The sequence below is a fragment of the Sorex araneus genome, chromosome 5, assembly GCF_027595985.1.
Source record: "Sorex araneus isolate mSorAra2 chromosome 5, mSorAra2.pri, whole genome shotgun sequence".
In the NCBI taxonomy this organism is placed as follows: Eukaryota; Metazoa; Chordata; class Mammalia; order Eulipotyphla; family Soricidae; genus Sorex; species Sorex araneus.
This window is the reverse complement of record NC_073306.1, coordinates 107,097,599-107,118,619: the sequence shown is the minus strand read 5'-3', so window position 1 is coordinate 107,118,619 and position 21,021 is coordinate 107,097,599. Positions and strand designations below refer to the sequence as shown.

At 36.7% G+C, this 21,021-nt stretch overlaps 1 protein-coding gene and 1 non-coding gene across 2 annotated transcripts in view; both read left to right on the top strand.

Moving 5' to 3' along the window:
- Positions 1-21,021, top strand: part of CTNNA3 (catenin alpha 3) — a 1,605,010-nt gene that overhangs the window by 936,398 nt on the left and 647,591 nt on the right. The gene's annotated exons all lie outside the window — the stretch shown is intronic.
- LOC129405184 (small nucleolar RNA U3) lies at positions 11,969-12,174 on the top strand. Its single transcript, XR_008630375.1, has one exon. It is a non-coding gene; the product is annotated as a small nucleolar RNA U3 (small nucleolar RNA).

Below are 21,021 nucleotides of genomic sequence, written 5' to 3'. Positions count from 1 at the left end.
GAACTCAAGCTCTTACATTTGTAGGCCCTCCACTACTGGGCATAGAGCAGGTGTCTTGCATGTGGGAAGCCCTGCATTTTAACCAAGTATGGCCAGCAACAACAAGAAAAAGAGAGAATGTTCTATACAGTCTGATTATTACTAGTTAGCAAATGTTTGTTAGATTTCATTTTATAGAATATATAGTCCAATTGGGCTGGAGCGATAGCACACTGGGTAGGGCTTTTTTTGCCTTGCATGTGGCTAAACCAGGTTTGATACCTCCATCCCTCTCGGAGAGCCCGGCAAGCTACCAAGAGTATCTTGCCCACATGGCAGAACCTGGCAAGCTACCCGTGGCATATTCGATATGCCAAAAACAATAACAACAAGTCTCACAATGGAGATGTTACTGGTGCCTGCTCGAGCAAATCTATAAGCAACTGGATGACAGTGACAGTGACAGTGACATAGTGCTATTGAATTAAGGTATATCTAGTTTGTATTTCCACATCTAGACCATGAAGTTTTGTTGGAATTTATAACTTCCAAACTTAGATTCAAGAGACATGAAGCAGAATCACTTCTTAATGGTGTCTCCAGCAAACAGATGATAAAATGAGTCAGAATAACATGCTTTTTACTCCCCAAATTCTTATTGGGGAAGTACAAAAACACATTTCTCTTATATACTAGATAAATGAGTTATTTTTTCTAAAGTATTGTTATGCTTTATTTTTAAGGCATAACTTAATAGCTGTTACATTAATTAATAAATCCAGTTTATCAGATATCTAGGGTAAATATTTTATCAAAATATACCCAAATATTTTATTCCAGCCATGGTGCAAAGCCTTTTATCAATAATGTTATGTACACATAGCACAGTGGATAGGGCATTTGCCTTGCACGTGGCCGACCCTGGTTCAATTTCTCCATCCCTCTCAGAGAGCCTGGAAAGCTACTGAGAGTATCTCGCCCACACAGCAGTGCCTGGCAAGCTCCCCGTGGCATATTCAATATGCCAAAAGCACACAACAAATCTCACAATGAAGGCATTACTGGTGCCCGTTCGAGCAAATTGATGAGCAACAGGATGACAGTGACAGGATACAGTGATACAGTTCATGTAGATGTTGAAGAGCACCTCTGTTTTATACATACAATTATCATCATACATGAAGACATATATGATCTCTGTCCCCAGGATTGTCTGTTTGCAAAGATTAGGTATATATAAATCCTTCAGTGCTCTTGCGAATGGCTCCTTAGTTCCCTTCTTATTCCTTCTACCTTATTATTAGCCTTGTTATTATGCTAAATTGTATTTTCTTACATGAAAAGCTCATTCTCACTTTGGTTCCTTTGTTAAGACCACATGTTGATTGGGCTGGAAATGGCCTTTCTCCTACTTTGGGTAATTCGTAAGCGTCTATTATGACTCAGTGCTTTCTGGCTTCTCTTTTCTGTTCACATAACATATATGTATGAATACATGTAACAGAATCATTGAACGAACCATCAAGACAGGTTTAAAATTTTCTTAGCTGAAAATTTTTCATTGATCCCCATTACACTCAAAGGAAAATCGTCAAAAATGAGTTATCCATGTATCTGACATTCACCATCTCCATCACCACTAATCTCTGACTTATTTCTTAGGACTTTGTATTAGCGTCCATTCGTTTTTACTGCACTATCTCAGGACTTTGTACTTTCTTTTTATTTTTTATCTAAACCAGTATTATCCTAAAGATCTCTGTTTCTACATACATATAATATATATTCTATATATATATCACACACATATATTCTAATCTGTCTTATGAACCATAGGGTACTTGAGTAAATCTAGTCTATTTTGTTGCTTTCTGTGTAACCAATGTTATGTGTTCACGAGAGAAATATCAAATTTACTGTCTAATATTTAGATTATTTTGGGAAGACTTGGGGTTTCCTCTGGCTCAGAGCTCAGGGATTACTCCTAGTACATTGCTTAGGGCATCTGTTTGGTACTGGGGGTTGAACCTGGGATCAGACTCGTGCAAGGGAAGCATCCTCTGCACTGTACTATCTCTCCATTCACAGTTATCTGTATTCTTACTACTCAGTGAACATGAATAGTCACAAGTAAAAGGAGGAAACATACTTTGTTGTTGTCATTGTTATTTACAGTCAAACATTGACTTCTAAGGAACAGAGACCTTTGGCTTGTGCTGAGTGTAATGATAGTTTGGACTATAAGATGATTTAGCTCACTGTTGAGGATGAATGGACGCAAAAATACCTATATTTTGTATCACTACTTTCAGGTTAGGATGGAGGGAATGTTAGAACAGTTGCTATCCAAAGTGCAACAACTAATCAACTGATCTACTGGTCAATGCACTAGTTCTAGTCAATCCTAAACAATGGCCACCATTGAGAAGAATCTCTTAAAATTATTATATACAGGGGCTGGAGTGATAGAACAGCGGGTAGGGCATTACCAGGGTTCGATTCCCAGCATCGCATACGGTCCCCCAAGCACTGCCAGGAGTGATTCCTGAGTGCAGAGCCAGGAGTAACCCCTGAGCATCGTCAGGTGTGACCCAAAGAAAAATTATTATATACATTTTTTTTTGGTAATTAGGACACACCTTGCATTGCTCAGGCTTACCCCTAGCACTGTACTCAGAGATCGCTCCTGGCAGGCTCAGGGGACCATATGGATTACTGAGGATTGAGTCAGGGTTGGCTGTGTGCAAGGCAAATACCTGTTCCATCGTACTATCTTTCCAGCCTCTTACTTAGGACATGATATAAAAACATGACAGAGTAATTTTATACTTACAGACTCTAATATAAAAGTTAGGGATTCTATTTTTTCTATATTTACTTTTATTAACTCACATATTTTTATTTATATTACATTTTTGCATATGTATGTTTTGATTCATAATAGATTAAAAAAGAAAACTATTACCTCAGTTTGTATAAAGACTTCTTGCTTCAATTCAAAATTTTTACTTTTTTTGTGTGTGTCTGTGTGTGTGGCAGGTACATTTGGCTGTGATCTGGGCTTTTTCCTGGTTCTGTGCTTATGGATCATCACTCCTGGGAGTTCCTAGAAATCATATGTGGTATTGGGAACAAACCTAGGTTGGATGCATGTAGTGCAAGTGTTTATCTCTTGCACACAGAATTCTTGCTTTAATAGTGTCTTCAGTAACCCTGGAAGAGTACAGGAGTACAGTGAATAAAGTTACCAGCAAAATTTGCTTCTTTTAAGATTGACATGAAATTCATACAGGTACCTCAGACTAAGGATTCTTGATATGACTAAAATGTGTCACGTATACATAAGAACATTGTACATTCAAGAATTAATCTATCCAATATTCTCCTTCAAGCTATAATCTAATTCTTAGTTTCCTTCCATCAAATACCCCTTTGTCTTGCTTCTATGCCTGACATAATTCACTACCACTAGAATGGGGTGTGTTTCTGATTCTCAAGCGTTGCTGTGCAATACTATGAAACTTGGGGAAATTCACTGCCTCCACTCAACTCAGTAAGATAATATATGCTATAATCTACTTATGACATAAAAATATTAAAATAGTGGGAGTCAACCTATGCTGTTGACATGTCTAAAAACTTTTAACTCCAAAATGAATTTTTACTATAGGTTTAACACTTATTGAAATAAGAATAACTATTATGTCAAGTTTGTGTTATAGTTTAATTTTATCCATAAATTGATGTTGATATGTGAGAAACATAGGCAATACTAGCAACATAAATTTTATTTTATTTTCATCTAAGTTTTTATAGGCTGACCATACATTTGTTGTTAAAAGGAGAAAAAAAGATGGAAAATGGTGACTCTGAAGTTTAAAGTTTGTAAAACAGACTGAGTCACAAGTGAACTCATACCGGGCAGAAAGGGTATCTTTCTGTCAAGTGTGATTGATGCTTTCACCTTATCAGCCATGCTCAATGTGTCCTAGAATTTCTTTTTTCCTGCTGCCACAGTCATAATTAATGATTAAGGTATATAACTAACATAGCACCTGGCTATTAATTTCAGGAAGTAGAGTGGAGTTCACAGCATTTGACTTCACAGACACTCAGGGTGAGTCTTCAGTGAGTGAAGCTGAATACTTGTCACAGATTGTCATTGTTTTTATTTCCTTTCCAATTCACAAACTGGTAGGGATAAAAAAAATGTAATTGTGTGTATATTCATTCTTATGTGTGTGTTAAAGGTGCTAATATAAAAAATGCCATTTATGTTAGCAGTAATAAAATATTATCATTGTTCAAAATGCTTTATGAAAATGCTTAGACATGAGTATTCTGTGTGTGAGTTTGTGTGCATGAAGCAAAACAATATTTATTGAGAGAAATTTAGTGTGAGGAGAGAGAAAAAGAGAGATACATGTTCAAGAAAGAACATTGTTTTTTCCATCAATGGGGAGCTACACATGATTTGTTTTATCTAAGCAACGTGTTTACTGCCTTGTACCTGGTGTACAAGGTACCATTGAGTTATACACAGTCAATTTTTGATCTCAATGTTTGTATATCTAAATTGCTGGTTGCTTCGTTCCCTTCCTTTCTTTAGTTATTCTCTCTTGTATACCCTGAGACATACATAAAAAGATTAAGTCTCTCTTCTCTCTTTATATATATCTTTCTCTCTCTTTACCTCTCTATCTCTCTTCTCTTTGTTAATTTTTTGGGCACCATTCAGTGATACTCAGGGCTTATTCCTAGCTCTGCATTCAGGAATGACTTCTGTCGGGGCTTATGGGACAGGTGCCAGGGATCAAACTTGGGCCTGCTGCATCCAAGAGAGACACCTTACCTAATCTTCCATCTCTTTGGCCCTAAATCTAAATTTTTATATGACTTATATATAATATTAGGAAGGCAAAATATAATCATTAGTGATTTAATGAATGTATATTCTTATAAAAAGATGATGCAGGCTGTTTTACTTTTTTAAGTTGTTCCACTACTTTTTACTATTGCACTAGAAATGTTAAAGATACACTAAAAGTCAATCTTAGTATGAGGTCAAGAGGTAGGACAAAGTAACAAAAAACCATAGTCCTCAAATTAAGTAATTCCAGACTTCTATAACATCCATCATGTTGACAGTTACTTGTTTTGCATTGCTTTACCTAAATAAGCAACTTGACATGACATCACTCCATCATGACAGTATTCTGCTCTTTGGCTAATCTCAACCGCCAAAGGAGAAAACAAACATTTCAATTATTTTTAAGATTTAGGGGCTGGAGTGATAGCACAGCGGGTAGGGCGTTTGCCTTGCACGCGGTCAACCCGGGTTCGAATCCCAGCATCCCATATGGTCCCCTGAGCACCGCCAGGAGTAATTCTTGAGTGCAGAGCCAGGAGTAACCCCTGTGCATCGCCGGGTGTGACCCCCCCCCCCAAAAAAAAAAGATTTAAATCAGGATTTCTAAATTATGGATGGAATTGGAGGTGGTTATCCTGAGGAAAGTTAGATATTTCATTCCAAATGAAATCAAATGGTGGATGATTTCATTCATATGTGGATGATAAAGAAACAAAGCAAAAAGCAGACAAAATTAACCCAAACCAAATCTTTAAATTCTCATCACAGAACTGAATTCACTACGGAGAGGCAATTTTTTTTTCTTTTTGGGTCACACCCGGTGATGCACAGGGGTTACTCATGGCTCTGCACTCAGGAATTACCCCTGGCGGTGCTTGGGGGACCATCTGGGATGCTGGGAATCGAACCTGAGTTGTCTACTTGCAAAGCAAACGCCCTACCCACTGTGCTATTGCTCTAGCTCTGGCAATTTATTTATATATTTATTTATTTATTTATTTATTTATTTATCTATTTATTTATTTATTTATTTTTGGTTTTAATTTTTTTTCTTTATTTTTGGAGGCCACATTGACTGTGGGCTGGAGCAATAGCACAGTGGTTGGGCGTTCACCTTTCACCAGCCGACTGGAGTTCGATTCCTCCGCCCCTCTCAGAGAGCCTGGCAAGCTACCAAGAGTATCAAGCCCGAGAGGCAGAGCCTGGCAAGCTATCTGTGTGTATTGGGTATGCCAAAAACAGTAACAATAAAATCTCTCAATGAGAGACGTTACTGGTGCCCGCTTGAACAAATTGATGAGCAACGGGATGACAGTGACAGTGACATTGACTGTGCTCAGAGCTTATTCCTAGTTCTTTCCTCAGGGATCACTCCCAGCATGCTCAGGACACCATGTGGTAGTGCTGGGAATTGAACCTGGACTGGCTGCAAACAAGGAAGTGCCTTAGCCCAGTCTCTGGATGAAGTATTTTGGAGCAAGGAGAGGAGGGTGTTCAAAGTCACTGGCGAAGGGATACGGGCACTTTGGCGGTGGGCCTGTGTAAACAACATGCATTTGAAGAGTTGTGAGCCTATGCTTCTAAAACATGAAATTCTCCTAAAGCATCATGGCAATGTTACCTCAGTGAAATTTTTAAAATTGGAATAAACGTGGAGGGGTTAGGGGCAGAGGAGTGTAAATAGCAAGGAACATGGGGCCCCAAGCTTTCCATGCAGGTAACCCTTGTTCACTCCCTGGAACCACCTGGCTCCCCAGCACTGAAGGCTGCAGTTTTTCAGGGCCCCAACAACACTGGAATGGACCTAAAGGTACCTGGCACTGCCCCTAGTGCCATCACATATTTATACTCCAGCACTGAACTGTCAGGTCCAGTTGGCAAGTATTGCTAGAACTACCCCCTGAGTCCCCTAGTAGTAGTTGGGAAATCTCACACGCCAAACTCTGTTTACTGAAAGTTGCAAGTTATTTTTAAGATGCCCAATGGAGGGAGAGTAAGGAAACCCTAGAGACAAACTGATGGGACACCAGCCCTGGGCATTGAAAGCATTTCATATTCTCTCTTTTGTTGGCACTGATGGTTTCCTCCCAAGCACTGCTCAGGAGCCAACTTGAGAATCAATGTGAGGGCCAGAGGATAGGGTAATGCTTGGGTCCTGCAGTGCTCAGGGATCAAACCAGGCAGTATTGAGTGCCTTCTATGACTGTACTCAGTGATTCTGAGGGGGCATGTTGTGCTTGCAACAATCCAGGATTTTCACTTGTTCTTTTATCTCTGTTAAGTAGGCACACTGTTATTTAGAGGAATCAATAGGGTAATCTTGCTGGAATGTTACAACATATATTATATGTATACTAACCCATTCAATCTTCATGAATTTATGAAGAATGTGCTATTATTATCTCCTTAGGCAAGGAAGTTGAGGGATAATTAGTTGACTTGCCCAAGGTTAAACAGCTATTTATTTGCCAAGCCACAACTCAAAAGGATATAAGTACAGAACTTGGGCATAGTTATCCTATAGAAAGTAACTCTTGTTTTAGAGGAAATTTAAAACAAGATTTAAAAAATTCCTTAAGAGAAAAAAATAAGCAGAACAACCACCAATAACATTTAGAAGTAAACAAAATAAAGTATCCCATACCTTACATTAAAAACAAAAGTTGGAAAAGCTTAGTAAATATGTGAATTAAAAATGAATATCCAAAATATAAAATACTGCAAGAATAAAATGAGTAGATTGAAAATCATTCATCACAGGAAAAATCTTTTCCTGAGTTAGAAACTTATAGCTTCTAATAAAAAAATTAATTTTGACTCACATATAGACCAGATATTTATGAATTTCAATAATAAAAAGAAAACCTTCCAAACCTACAGCTAGAATACAAAAAATATTTACAAAGGCAAGAATCTACTTGGCCCTGAACTTCCAATCTGTCAGCAAGCAGTGTGCTTGGAATGTGATTGAAATATAAGAAAATGCCCTTATATATTTTATTTAGATGCCTCTTGATGTTTGCTTTGAAATGATGGATATAATGAGTTCCAGGAGTATATGGCATTGCCTTCATGGTTCTGTAGTAAATTCTTTGAAGATGTATCTGCATATGCTACAACTGATTGTAGAAATTTAATTACTGAGAAATTAGAAGCTTACATATATAATTACCATCAATGGCAGAATTCTTTATAACAAAGTGTGCTTAGAAGTTCTGTATCTTAAATTGAAACCAAAAATATTCAACATCTAGACAGGAATGCATCATTGAGGTGTTGTCTTTTTTTTTGTGGTCATTATTTTCACCATATTATAATGTGATAACATTGCATAGGATAGAGAGTTACATAGATTGAAATGATTTAGAACTATTTAATAAATCTTTTATCCTTTTTCCAATAATTTTGACTGCATAAACCCCAAAGTCAAGGTTGTGATTTCATTAATTTTGGTAATTTGTCTATATGAATATTTTAGTGAGCAGAAATCTTTAACATAGAGAGAAACACAGCAAAAAATTATAAACAAAGGTAGTACACGGTCTGATTTAAGTGATGGAAAATGATGATAAATTTAGTTTTCAAATATTTTGCAAACTATTTATTATCAGCTGTGGATATTTAATGCCTCATTAGCCACAGATTAAATCACTAGTTTACAGTCCATCTTCAATTATAGTAAATTCCTATTAGAATACAAGCTGATGTGAAAAGAAGTTGACATAGGAATGGAACTTTGGTTGTTAGATTCTGTTTCTGACTTTGCAACTATCTGGGTAGCCTCAAGAAGATCATTCATTAAACAGAGAATGCAAATATTATACTAGATATTTTCTTCCAAGATATTTTCTTCCAAGATATTTTCTTCCAAGACTGAAATTTTAAAATATTTAAGATATAGACTATATGAAGGAAGGTTGATAAATCCTAAGTAATTTTGAATGTAAATTGCTACTCTTAAGGACTCTTGAAATTTTCTAAACCTAAATTGGAAAAAGGGTAACCGAGCTGCTCACAGAACAGCAGATGTTAACATGATTGTTAAGGATGCAAGGGAAAGGAGGAGCAATAGTAATGGAGGCTCTTGCTCGTAAGTAAAAGGGGAAATATTATTTGCTTCCTCTTTCATCTATACCCAAAACCTTTTGGGAATTGGAAACATATGTTTCCTTCATTATAATATTTTTTGAGTTTTTCTGTTAAAATAACAATGTAAGTAACAATGTATTAAGAAGAGATTCCTGTAGGCTTTTAAAAAAATTTGATATTCAAATAATTATACTGGGGTGGTTTTCAGGGGCTACTCTTGGTTTAGTATGTAGAGTTGCTCTTGGCTGGGTTTGTGGGACCAAGTGGTGCTAGGGATAGTACCAAGTTTTCTGCATGCAAAGCATGCACTTAACCTTTTGATGTATATTTATAGCCCAATAAGAATAATTCAGGTAATTATGATACATATCCCCAAAAGTAGGGACCACTATTCATCTTCTTTATCTATGATGTAATTTTCAATATTTGTCCAAATTTTTGTTACTTCAGATATAAAAGTAGACTTCTTATTAAACTAAGCACAATGAGTCAGAAATAAAGATGGCTTAGGGTGGTCCACACATTTGTAAAACTTATTTCTGTGATGGTAGGACATTTCATATTTATCTCTGTATCTAATACCATAAACCTTGCATTATTAGGATGCTCATTCATTTTTTTGGTAAGTGAATGGTCTAGATGGATGTAGAGAATAAAGAATTTCAGTAGTGTTTTTTCAGCTGTTAGAAAGAGCATAAAACTGTTTGCTCTAGGTTTTTTTTTTTTAGCTTCTTTCTTGATTCTCTATGTTGACCAGCTAAGTTCTCAAGAGGTCTGTTCTAGAATACCAAGACTGTACATTGCATCTTCTAAAGTTTGTATAGATTCCAGCATCGTAGGTCTATTTATCACTATTATCTCTATTTATCTATGTTTGGTTAACTGTGCCCATTAGTATATATTATTAAAAATAATAACAATTGGGGAACTGAAGAGGTAATTTAGAAGTAACATTAAGATATGTGCAAGTTATTAGGCATCTTATTGGTGAGAGGTGTGGTAAGTGGATATCAAGACCATAAAAGTTAACACTATTGTAAATATATTACCTTAATTACAACAATAAAATATAAATAATATTGACTTAGCCATACTAATCAGTAATTATACACAACTTTATATGTATTTTGTATGCATTATTTTATTTCATTCTTGTCAAAACTGTGGTATGTCTATCCTTGTCTCATAGAGGGGAACTGGGGCATAGACAGTGTATATAATTTGCTATAATACCAGCAATTCTGTAGTAAGATAGAACTGGATTTTGATCTTTATATTCTGGCTCTAGAATTCAGTTTTCTTAATAATGGTCCTCTGTAGCTTAATGATAGATTAATTATAGATGCAAATATAAATATACAGTGACTAAAATATTTTCACAGAATACTTATTCCTGATGGGCTGGAGTGATAGCACAGTGGGTAGGGCATTTGCCTTGCATGCTGCTGACCCAAGAACCTGGATTCGATTCCTTCGTCCCTCTCAGAGAGCCCGGCAAGCTACCCAGAGTATCCTGCCCGCATGGCAGAGCCTGGCAAGCTACCTGTAGCGTATTCGATATGCCAAAAACAGTAACAAGTCTCACAATGGAGGCGTTACTGGTGCCCGCTTGAGCAAGTCGATGAACAACGGGACGACAGTGCTACAGTGCTACTTATTCCGGATAAGAGATTAACAAGAGAAGTAAGGAAAATGAAAAAATCACTCTGAGATTGGTCACTTTGTTATTTAAAAAATGCTTTGTTCCACAATAACAACTATATGGTAGAACTAAGAACTTTAACATTTAGTTTTATTTAACTAAATATTTTAATAGTTACATGAAAATAATACTTTTACTTTTTGTGGTAAAACAAGAATCTTAAAAGAATTAACCAAATTCATTCATTTCAAATACTGATTATAAAAACTAATATGAATTAGATTTTTGTGACATTTTTTATTTTTAAACATAATAACTCAATTTATGTTTTTACAAATTTTATTATGGGTTAATTTTCAGAAGTTAAAACAATATTTCTCTAGTAAATGCTTATGAATAATTGAACTTGCAATCTGGTACTTATATTGTTAATTGCTTCCTACAAAAAGATATCTCTAATTACAATCACAGAATGTATTTTTTCTTGTTCAAACAACTTCTATCAAGAAATTCACTTGTTTAAAAACATAAAACTACAAATAAAGCCATCCTTAACTCCTAAAGATTTATAATTACTTGATCACTTGAATAATCAAATAGTATTTTAGAATACTTTATTTGGGTAAATTGATATGTTTTACAAATTGTAATAATATAATTTATTCTAGGTTCTAATTGGCATTTTGTTTCAAAGAATGAAATTAAGTGATGTGTATGTATCTATGTGTATTCATCATTTATGAATCTTTTTTTTCTAGACATTCCTCTAGTCAATTATTTTATTTTATTTTATTTTATTTTATTTTGGTCACACCCAGCAATGCACAGGGGTTGCTCCTGCTTCTGTACTCAGGAATTACTTCTGGCTGTGCTCAGGGGACCATATGGGATGCTGGGAAACGAACTCAGGTCGGTCCTGTGCAAGGCAAACGCCCTACCCATTGTGCTATTGTTCCAGCCCCTCTAGGCAATTATTTATTCAAGTACTTTTGCACACTCAAGTATTGAGTGTGGTGGACACTCTTGCAAAGCAACTGGTGCGGATAGATGGTCACCCAGAACATCGTGTCCGAGATTCTCGTGTGTGTCTCTGGATTGTGGCTACATTGGAACTGGTGCTTCTTGCTGGAGCTCTTATAGGGCAGGCGGTGGGATGGCACCTGCCCTCGTCTGGAGCGTGTGGCCCAGCAGAGAAAACCTATTGCAAGGTCCCAGGCCATCTCTGCTGCAAGATGCTCGGGTCCGAGATTTCTGTGTGTGTCCTGAGTGTATGTTTTTGAGTACATGTGGTAACAATCTCCAGTCACTTGCTCTAGTTATTTGAACTGGGATGGCACATCAACTGCCAAACAACAGCAACTGTCAACCATGTGCGAGAATTCAGACCAAAGGATATACTTTCAGGGATCATTTCTACAGTTCATTACTAGAGAAGTTTCTCTCATTCTGTAGAGCACCTGAAAACAAGAGAGGAGCCAGAAGATCATCTCCTGAGCATGAAACCTATTCTAAGTGTTGCTTTTGCGGCTGCCTTTGACCACTGATGATCATTCTTCTCTTCCCTAGGAGAGGGAGAGCATGCAGTCTGAGTGTTTTTTTGTATATCAGTAAAGGTCGCACAGCTGCATAAACGGCCGTGCAGTTTGGAGAACTAGTCCTGGTCCCCACATACCGGAACCATGCTTTTAGAAGCTCATGGTCTCTGGGATTCCATTAGGAGAAGGCAGGGAGACTGAACCTGCTCCATGTGGGGCACCCCAGTGTTGTTGGCTCTGTTTGGGGTCCAGAGCATTCTCCAAGAAGTCCTTCTAGAACTCTTTTCCTTAATAATTTTTCCAAGGAAATTTTGATATCATTGGTATATTGTAAATATCTTAATATGATACACACCTGTGATTTATACATAAAAAGGGAATTATTTTTCCACAGTAATTTTTACCCTTTTAGGAACAAATCACTCTCATTTAAAATGAGTAGGCTTTTTCATTAATAAATAATAAAAAAGTAAGCAAATTTCTATTATTTTTAGAAATGTTGCAACTAATATGATCCTTTCTAAATGATTCATTTCAAAATAAGGTGCTATTCTAACAAAAATAATTAAATGACATGGACTGGAGCAATAGCACAGTGGGTAGGATGTTTGCCTTGCACATTGCCGACTTGGGTTCAATTCCTTTGTCCCTCTCAGAGAGCCCGGTCAGCTACCAAGAGTATTCTGCCTGCACGGCAGAGCCTGGCAAACTTCCTGTGGCACATTGGATATACCAAAAACAGTAGCAACAAGTCTCACAATGGAGATGTTACTGGTACCTGCTTGAGCAAATTGATGAACAACAGGACAGGATGACAGAAATAAATACCTTTTTTGTTTTTGTTTTTGGTCCATAAAGGTTACTCCTGGCTTTGCACTCATGGCAGTGTTTAGGGTACCATATCGGATGCCTAGAATCAAATCCTTGTAGGCTGGTGTACAAGGCTGTGCTCTGTCTGTGGTACTACTGCTCTGTCTCCCAGCATGTATAATTTTTAGATGGCAGGGAATACTTAGTGGAAAACAAACTATAATGGATCTATATACCTATCTTCAAATATGTAAGGGGCGTTTCTATAACAAAAAGGACCTAATTATTAGATACTTCTTTACAAAAACATCTTTCTTTCTTTCTTTCTTTCTTTCTTTCTTTCTTTCTTTCTTTCTTTCTTTCTTTCTTTCTTTCTTTCTTTCTTTCTTTCTTTCTTTCTTTCTTTCTTTCTTTCTTTCTTTCTTTCTTTCCTTCTTTCTTTGTTTTTTTTTTTCTTTTGCTTTCTGGGTCACACTCGGAGATGCACAGGGGTTATTCCTGGCTCTGCACTTGGGAATTACTACTGGTGGTGCTTGGGGGACCATATGGGATGCTGGGAATCGAACCCGGGTCGGCTGCGTGCAAGGCAAATGCCCTACTCACTGGGCTATCACTCCAGCCCCACAAAAACATAGTTGGATAAACAGTATAATAGCTTAATCCAAATTATTCAAAGCTGGAAAGGGTTATTTTAGCAGGAATGCTTTTTCCTTGAAATTAGATGTACTATATACACATTAACCTATACCTGTGATCATAGAAAAGAGTCAGACCTTTAGTAGGTACCTTGCAGTAATTTCATTTATAATTCTGAGAAGTAGGCAAGGAATTGAAGGAAAAGACAAATGGATTTTGATGATATAATGCTTCAAGATAGACATCTAAACTTTTTGACTAGAAAATTTGGGTCTACAAATTTGTATTCTTGATATTTTCTTTGTCTAAAATTCTATTTCTTGTCCAAGATAGTCAACACCCTTTCCTGAAAGATGGTTAATCTAGGTTATTAAATATATTTGGTCTAGTTTAAAAATTTATTATTGTATGACTCAGTAATTTGTGGTAGGAAGAAACTTTTCCTTTTGTTAGTTTTCTCATCTGTTCAAGCAATTCACAGAAAAATTATGTTATTATCTATCCACAGGAACCGTGAATTGTTATATATGATAAGTATATATGACAAATTGCTGAGTGTCTGATGTGAAGTATAGCACTGTCACTGTCATCACTGTCAGCATGTTGCTCATCAATTTGCTTGAGTGGGCACCAGTAACGTCTTCATTGTGAGACTTGTTTCTGTTTTGGCATATCGAATATGCCATGGGTAGTACTCTTCATTGTGAAGTACATATATATATTTTTAAAAAACTATAAATTGTATATCATTTGTATAATCTTTAAAAAATTGAATGATGCACAGTTACAAAATTATTCATGATTGAGTTTCAGTCATACAATGTTCCAATACCCATCTTTTCACCAGTGTACATTTCCCATACCAGTGTCCCCAGTTTTCCTCCTGCCAGCTCACCAACCCATCATTTTCCTTTAGTCCTTTTAGGCATTGTGGTTTGCAGTATTGTTACTGAAAAGTTACCATGCATATCACTTTTCCTCCTTTCAGCACTCAACTTTTGTCGAAAGTGATAATTTCCATCAATCATTGTCATAATGATCTATTCTCTGTCCTAAATGCACTCACTTTGTGGGAAGCTTTCTACACCCTGTCCCCTTGTGGCAAGCTTCCTACCATGAGACAGTCCTCCTAGACTCAATTCTATTGTCTTTGGGAATTATTTTCATATTATTTTTAGTTGTTGTTGTTGTTTTATTCTGCAAGTGAGTGCAATCATTCTATGTCTGTTCCTTTATTTCTGAATCATTTCACTCAACATGATCTTCATGTCTATACAAGTATAAGCAAATTTTATGACTTTATTTTTCCTAACAGCATTTGTAGGGGGTTTTAAAATTAAAACAAAAATAGTGTTTCAATGTATAAAGCACAAGAGAGAAACCAGAGAGATAGTACAGCAGGTAGAATATTTACTTGGCATGCAGCCAACCAAAGTTTAATATCTGGAACTCCATATAGTCTCCTGAGCACCACTAGGAGTGATTCCTGAGCATGTCTGAGCAATTCCACAAATAAATAGAATAACATAAAATCAACACCAAGAGATATTTGATGATGATGATGATGAAGATGATGATGATGATGATGATGATGATGATGATGATGATGAAGATTACTAGTAGTGGTGATGGTTAGAGCATCCATAGCAAGGGCAGCAATTCTGTTTGCCCGGCTCCCTTGCCTCAGTGTCAGAAGAGTTGATAACAATTCTCCAGTGCTGTCTTGGGATGTACAGCTTGTGTTACAATCACATAATATAATGATTCATGGACTCATGAATCATTCTTATCCCAGTTGTGTTCAACTTTATTCCTATTTGCCTCTTGTGAGCTCATGTATGCTGAATTAGCAGAAAAAAACAAAAATGTTATGAGACAGGGATATTTAAGAGGTTTGGAGAGGGAATCCTGATACAATAAAAAGAAAAAATCTTATATGCCAGTGTGATCTTGGATAGTTCTTTTGAACTGTCTTTCATGACTTACAAATCTGAATTAGATTAATAACGCAGTCAATATTTCTTACATAATTTTCTTTGGAAGCAGTACAGTGGGTGAGTGGGGTGTTATGGACCACACCTGGAAATGCTCAGGGCATACTTCAGGCTCTGTTCTCAGGGTTCACTTCAGGCAGTTCTTACAGAATGCAGGAATGCAGGCTGGGGATTCAACCAGGATTGGCAGCATGCAAGGCAGGCACCCTTAGTCTCTGTACTAATTCTCCAGCCTCTATACTTGATTCTTTTTGAAAATTGTATTTTTTAAAATTTACTTATTGAATCACCATGAGATACACAATTGCAAAGTTCTCTATGATTGGATTCAGTCACAAAATGGTGGAATGTTCTATGACTGAACTCCTTACTTAATTCTTAACCCTCAATGTGTATAGAAATCACTGGAAGAATCACTACAAAACAGAGATTTCTATACTCTAATCTATATCTGAAGAAGCATATATATTTATCTAAATTTGGGGAGTTCTCTCATATGTGTAGCCAAGATTAGGAATCGGAAAATATGTATTATTGTTGTGAGGAAAATTTTAATAGAAATGTCAAAGTTCTGAAAAAGGCTATTCAAATTAACATTTTCCAGTGCAAAATCGTAGGTGATAGTTTTTCCATAGGATTTCTTTCTAGGAATCAGCAATTTCAGGGCTAATTTCTCTGTTTGGTCCCTCTCAAAATGAGTCAGTACAGTTATAACACATCTAGATAATTGCAATCAGTAAAATTTTTTATGTTCTTAGATTCAAAATCTGGCATAGTCATTAGTATCAATGATTAGCATACTTCTGATATTTGTGGTTCCCCTAAGGATCTGTCAAGATATAGAGTTATCAGCTCAGCTCATTCAACTTCAACTCTAGATAGATAGCTAGAAATGCTCTTTTCTGTATAGATTTGGGGCCACTAACCATTAACTACTAATAACTGGAAAATTAGTGATCAATCTCTTAATATTTCTTGAAACCATCCTTTTATAGTTACTAAATTTAGGGTCCTTGAACTTATGTTCAAATATATGACTTGGTTAGTGCTAAACAGTGATTGACACTTATTATTAATTTTTTTCACTATCTGAGATGTGACAGGGCAAAAATATCATGGGATTTCATTTTATTATTCAATGTCAAACCTATAAATATTAATAGAATAGTGTCTGGGGGAGATTAAACTTCTGATAAGTATTCAATAGGATACAGAATAAAGATTAACCTTTTGTATAAAAGATTAACCTTTTGTATATGATAAAAAATTAATATGAAATATAAAATTAGCACCAAAGAAGTGGAAGAGGTATAGGATGAATTTGTATGTTGAAGTAACTATACAAGTTATAATCTTATATTAAGTGGAAAAAAGATTAACCAGCACAGAATGTCATTTCTTAAGGTGACAGAGGAGAGAATAGATAAGAAATTGGAGTCTTTGCCTCACCAGAAGAGATTATTTTGAAATTAATAATGATTATAAAAATAGAAAGTTGTTTAATTTATATAGCATAATACACTTTATATCAGACTTACCAGTATTGAGACTTTAGCTTCTAGAATACAAGTTTAAATTTTGTTCAATTTAAGCATTCACTGGTCATGAAACATTGAACTATATGTACAGAGTTTATTTTTGATAACTTTCTCTATAATTATCAAATCATTCTCTCAGCAGTATTGTAAGTAAACAAATATTTAGGATCTCTTAGAACCGAACTTCCGTTAGAGAGAAAGACAATATATCAGGCAGAAAGTAAAGTAAGACAGTTTTATTAATATGTAGTTTTCACGTTATGTTGGGGCCAGTGTGAAAAATAAAGCAGGAAAGGAGTGATACGGGTACTAGAGAAAGGTCATTTTGTTTTCAAGAATGAAAAGGTTTATTAGAGGAGGACTTATTGCTAATTTTTTATTTATTTTTTATTTTTTTTAAATTTAATTATTTTTAATTAGAGAATCACCGTGAGGGTACAGTTACAGATTTATATACTATTTGTGCTTATACTTCCCTCATACAAAGTTCGGGAACCCATCCCTTCACCAGTGCCCATTCTCCACCACCCTTAAACCCAGCGTCCCTCCCACCCTCCCCAATCCCATCTCCCCCCCACCCCACCCTGCCACTGTGGCAAGGCATTCCCTTCTGTTCTCTCTCTCTAATTAGCTGTTGTGGTTTGCAATAAAGGTGTTGAGTGGCCGCTGTGTTCAGTCTCTAGCCCTCATTCAGCCCGCAACTCCCTTCCCCCACATGGCCTTCGACTACAATGTAGTTGGTGATCGCTTCTCTGAGTTGACCTTTCCCCGGAACGTGAGGCCAGCCTCGAAGCCATAGAGTCAACCTCCTGGTACTTATTTCTACAGTTCTTGGGTGTTAGTCTCCCACTCTGTTATTCTATATACCATAGGTGAGTGCAATCTTTCTATGTCTGTCTCTCTCTTTCTGACTCATTTCACTCAGCATGAAACTTTTCATGCCCATCCACTTAACTACAAAATTCTTGACCTCCTTTTTTCTAACAGCTGCATAGTATTCCATTGTATAGATGTACCAAAGTTTGCTCAACCAGTCATCCGTTCTGGGGTATTGCTAATTTTTTAAAGCAGAAATTATAAGGAAAGAAGATAGAGAAGCAATGAAGATATCTTGATGAAATTTGCAGGAAGAGGCCTTCCTTAAAATTCAGAGTAACGATGAAGCATGTAGGAGTGACATTGGAGGGGCCAGAGCGATAGAATAGGGATTAAGTTACATGCTTTGCAGAAGCTCCTGAGCACAGCCCTGGGTGACCCAGGAAATCTCTAGCACTACAGGACCCCGGCAGAACTGCACCATCAAACACATTGAACTGCCAACCTGACTGGCTGAGACTTGCAGAGAAGGGTCCTATGTTTCCTTAGCACCACTAGGTATCTCTTTCCACTGAAAAGAATGACTTTGGAAGTAGTGTGTTGATTTAGCGGTTATGTTCATGAGATGCTTTTAGACCATTATAAAGAGTTTGCTAATAGCTCTGAAATAAAGGGAGTTAGAGGTCTTGGTTCGAGAAATAACATGACTTAACTTTTTCATAGGATTTGTCCAGTTTCTATACTGCGAATAGATTATATTAAGATAAGACTGGATACATTGAAATCTGTCAGAAAGATGTTTTAATGGTTTAGGTGAAATATGCTGTGGACCTCACAGTGATAGATAATAGTGAAGGTGGCAAAAAGTAATGAGCTGGAAAGATTTTCTAATTGATTCTAAGAGGTAGAGAGTAAAAAGACAATAATTATTCCACGGACTTAAAAGATATCTGGACAGAAGAATAAAGTAGCCAGGTATTTTTTTTCCTTGTTTGTTCATTTTGGGAGTAACACCTGGCAGTGTTCAGGGTTTACTCTGTGCTCAAGAATCACTATTGGTGGTGCTCAGGGGACCATATGAGATGCCAGGGATAAAACTCAGGTCAGCCACGTGTAGCACAAGCACCCTACTCCCTGTACCCTACTAATTTTTTTTTTAAGATGGATGGAAGGACTATGAAAGCAAAAAACTTGATAGACTTAAACAGGTGTCTGATTTTGGATTTCTAAATTTTATATGGCTATTCAACATTTAAATGGAAATATCAGGGCCTGAGCGATAGCACAGAGGGTAGGGCGTTTGCCTTGCACGCGGCCGACCCAGGTTCGATCCCCGGCATCCCATATGGTCCCCCAAGCACTGCCAGGGGAAATTCCTGAGTGCAAAGCCAGGAGTAACCCCTGAGCATTGCTGGGTAAGACCCAAAAATCAAAAAGAAAAAAAAATGGAAATATCATAAGTTTCCTCCACAAAATATGTTGAATTCCTTACTCCCAGTATCTTGGAATATGACCTTATTTAGAACTAAGATCTTTGCAGATGGAGTGAATTAAGATGAGTTTGGGGAACCTCTAATTCAATATGGCTGTCCTTATTAATTCCATAAAGATAGATTCATACAGGGAAGTACATGTGATAATGAAGGCTGGTGATGAAATATCGGAGCTTAGCACTTGTAAGTGACAGAATACCAAATATTTCTAGCACAGGACAGAAGACAGATGAGACAAAGGAGAATTTCTCTACAGAATTTGGGAGAATCATAGCCCTGCTAGGACTGTCATTGCGGACATAAAATCTCGATTAACTATGAGATGATACATTTCTCTTGTTTTAGGCCTGCTTTGTATTCCTATGTTCATTCCCTAGAGCTACATCCCAATATGGAGTAAAGTGAGGACTGAAAATTAAACACTGGATTCACACATTGTGCTTATTGGTGAACAGGGAAGTAGTAGTTTCAATGAAGACTTTAAACACTGATTAGCATGGCTTCAAGAGAAGAGAAAGATAGAGTGAATTGGGAATAATAAAGATAGAGAAACCTTTTAAGCAATTTATCTGTAAAGGAGGTCACTGTTAACTGCTACTGTCATTCCATTACTCATCAATTTGCTCAAGTGGGCACCAGTAACATCTCCATTGTGAGACTTATTGTTACTTTTTTAAAAATATCAAAGGGTAGCTTGCCAGGCTCTGCCATGCAAGTGGGATACTCTCAGTAGCTTGCTGGGTTTTCTGAGAGGGATGGAGGAATAGAACCCAGGTCGGCTGCGTGCAAGGCAAACGCCCGACCCGCTATGCTATTGCTCCAGTCCTGTAAAGGAGGTAGCGAAACCAATGACATTAGAGCTAAAGAGATATATTAAATCAAACAAAGCCTTTCTTTCACTCCTTCTCTTCTTACTTTTTCTGACTTCCTCCCACTCTTGTATACCCTTTCCTTCCTATTTAGATAAAAATATTACCGTGTCTCAGGCTGGGGTAATAGTACAACAGGTGGAGCATTTATCTTGCACAAGGCCAACCAGGTTCAATCCCTGCCATCCCTCAGGGTGAGCCCACCCAGATTGATCCCTAAGTGCAGAGCCAGGCGTAAGCCCTGAGCACAACCAAGTGTAGTCTCCAAACAAACAAACATAAAATATTGACTGAATATTGAAGCTGTGACATAATATGAAACCACGACTGAATGCTGATGGCAATCCTGTATTAGAGAGGAGAATGTTGCTTTTTGGAGGATTGAAAAGCAATAATTATTAAAGATGTCCTCGTGAAAGGCAACATAAAATTTAGTATATCTAATACATAAACAGAAGATATGACCTTAAGTGAAACTGAGTCAGAAAGATAGAATACATGACTTTACTGGTGTCTGTGACATATAGGTGTTAGAGTATATGGACATTTTTCTTTCTAATGCTTCCATTCTGAATGAAAGGGGAAACAAGTTTACTTACAAAGATAAGGGAGAATGGTATTGTTTTTTATTGAAGATCAGAAAAAGAAACTAGAAAAGTAAGGTAGTGGAGTGATATGTAAATAAGATTTCAGGTCTAAAGAAGTGCAGTTTTGAAATTGTTGGCCATAGGATCAGACAGGGAAGTTAGT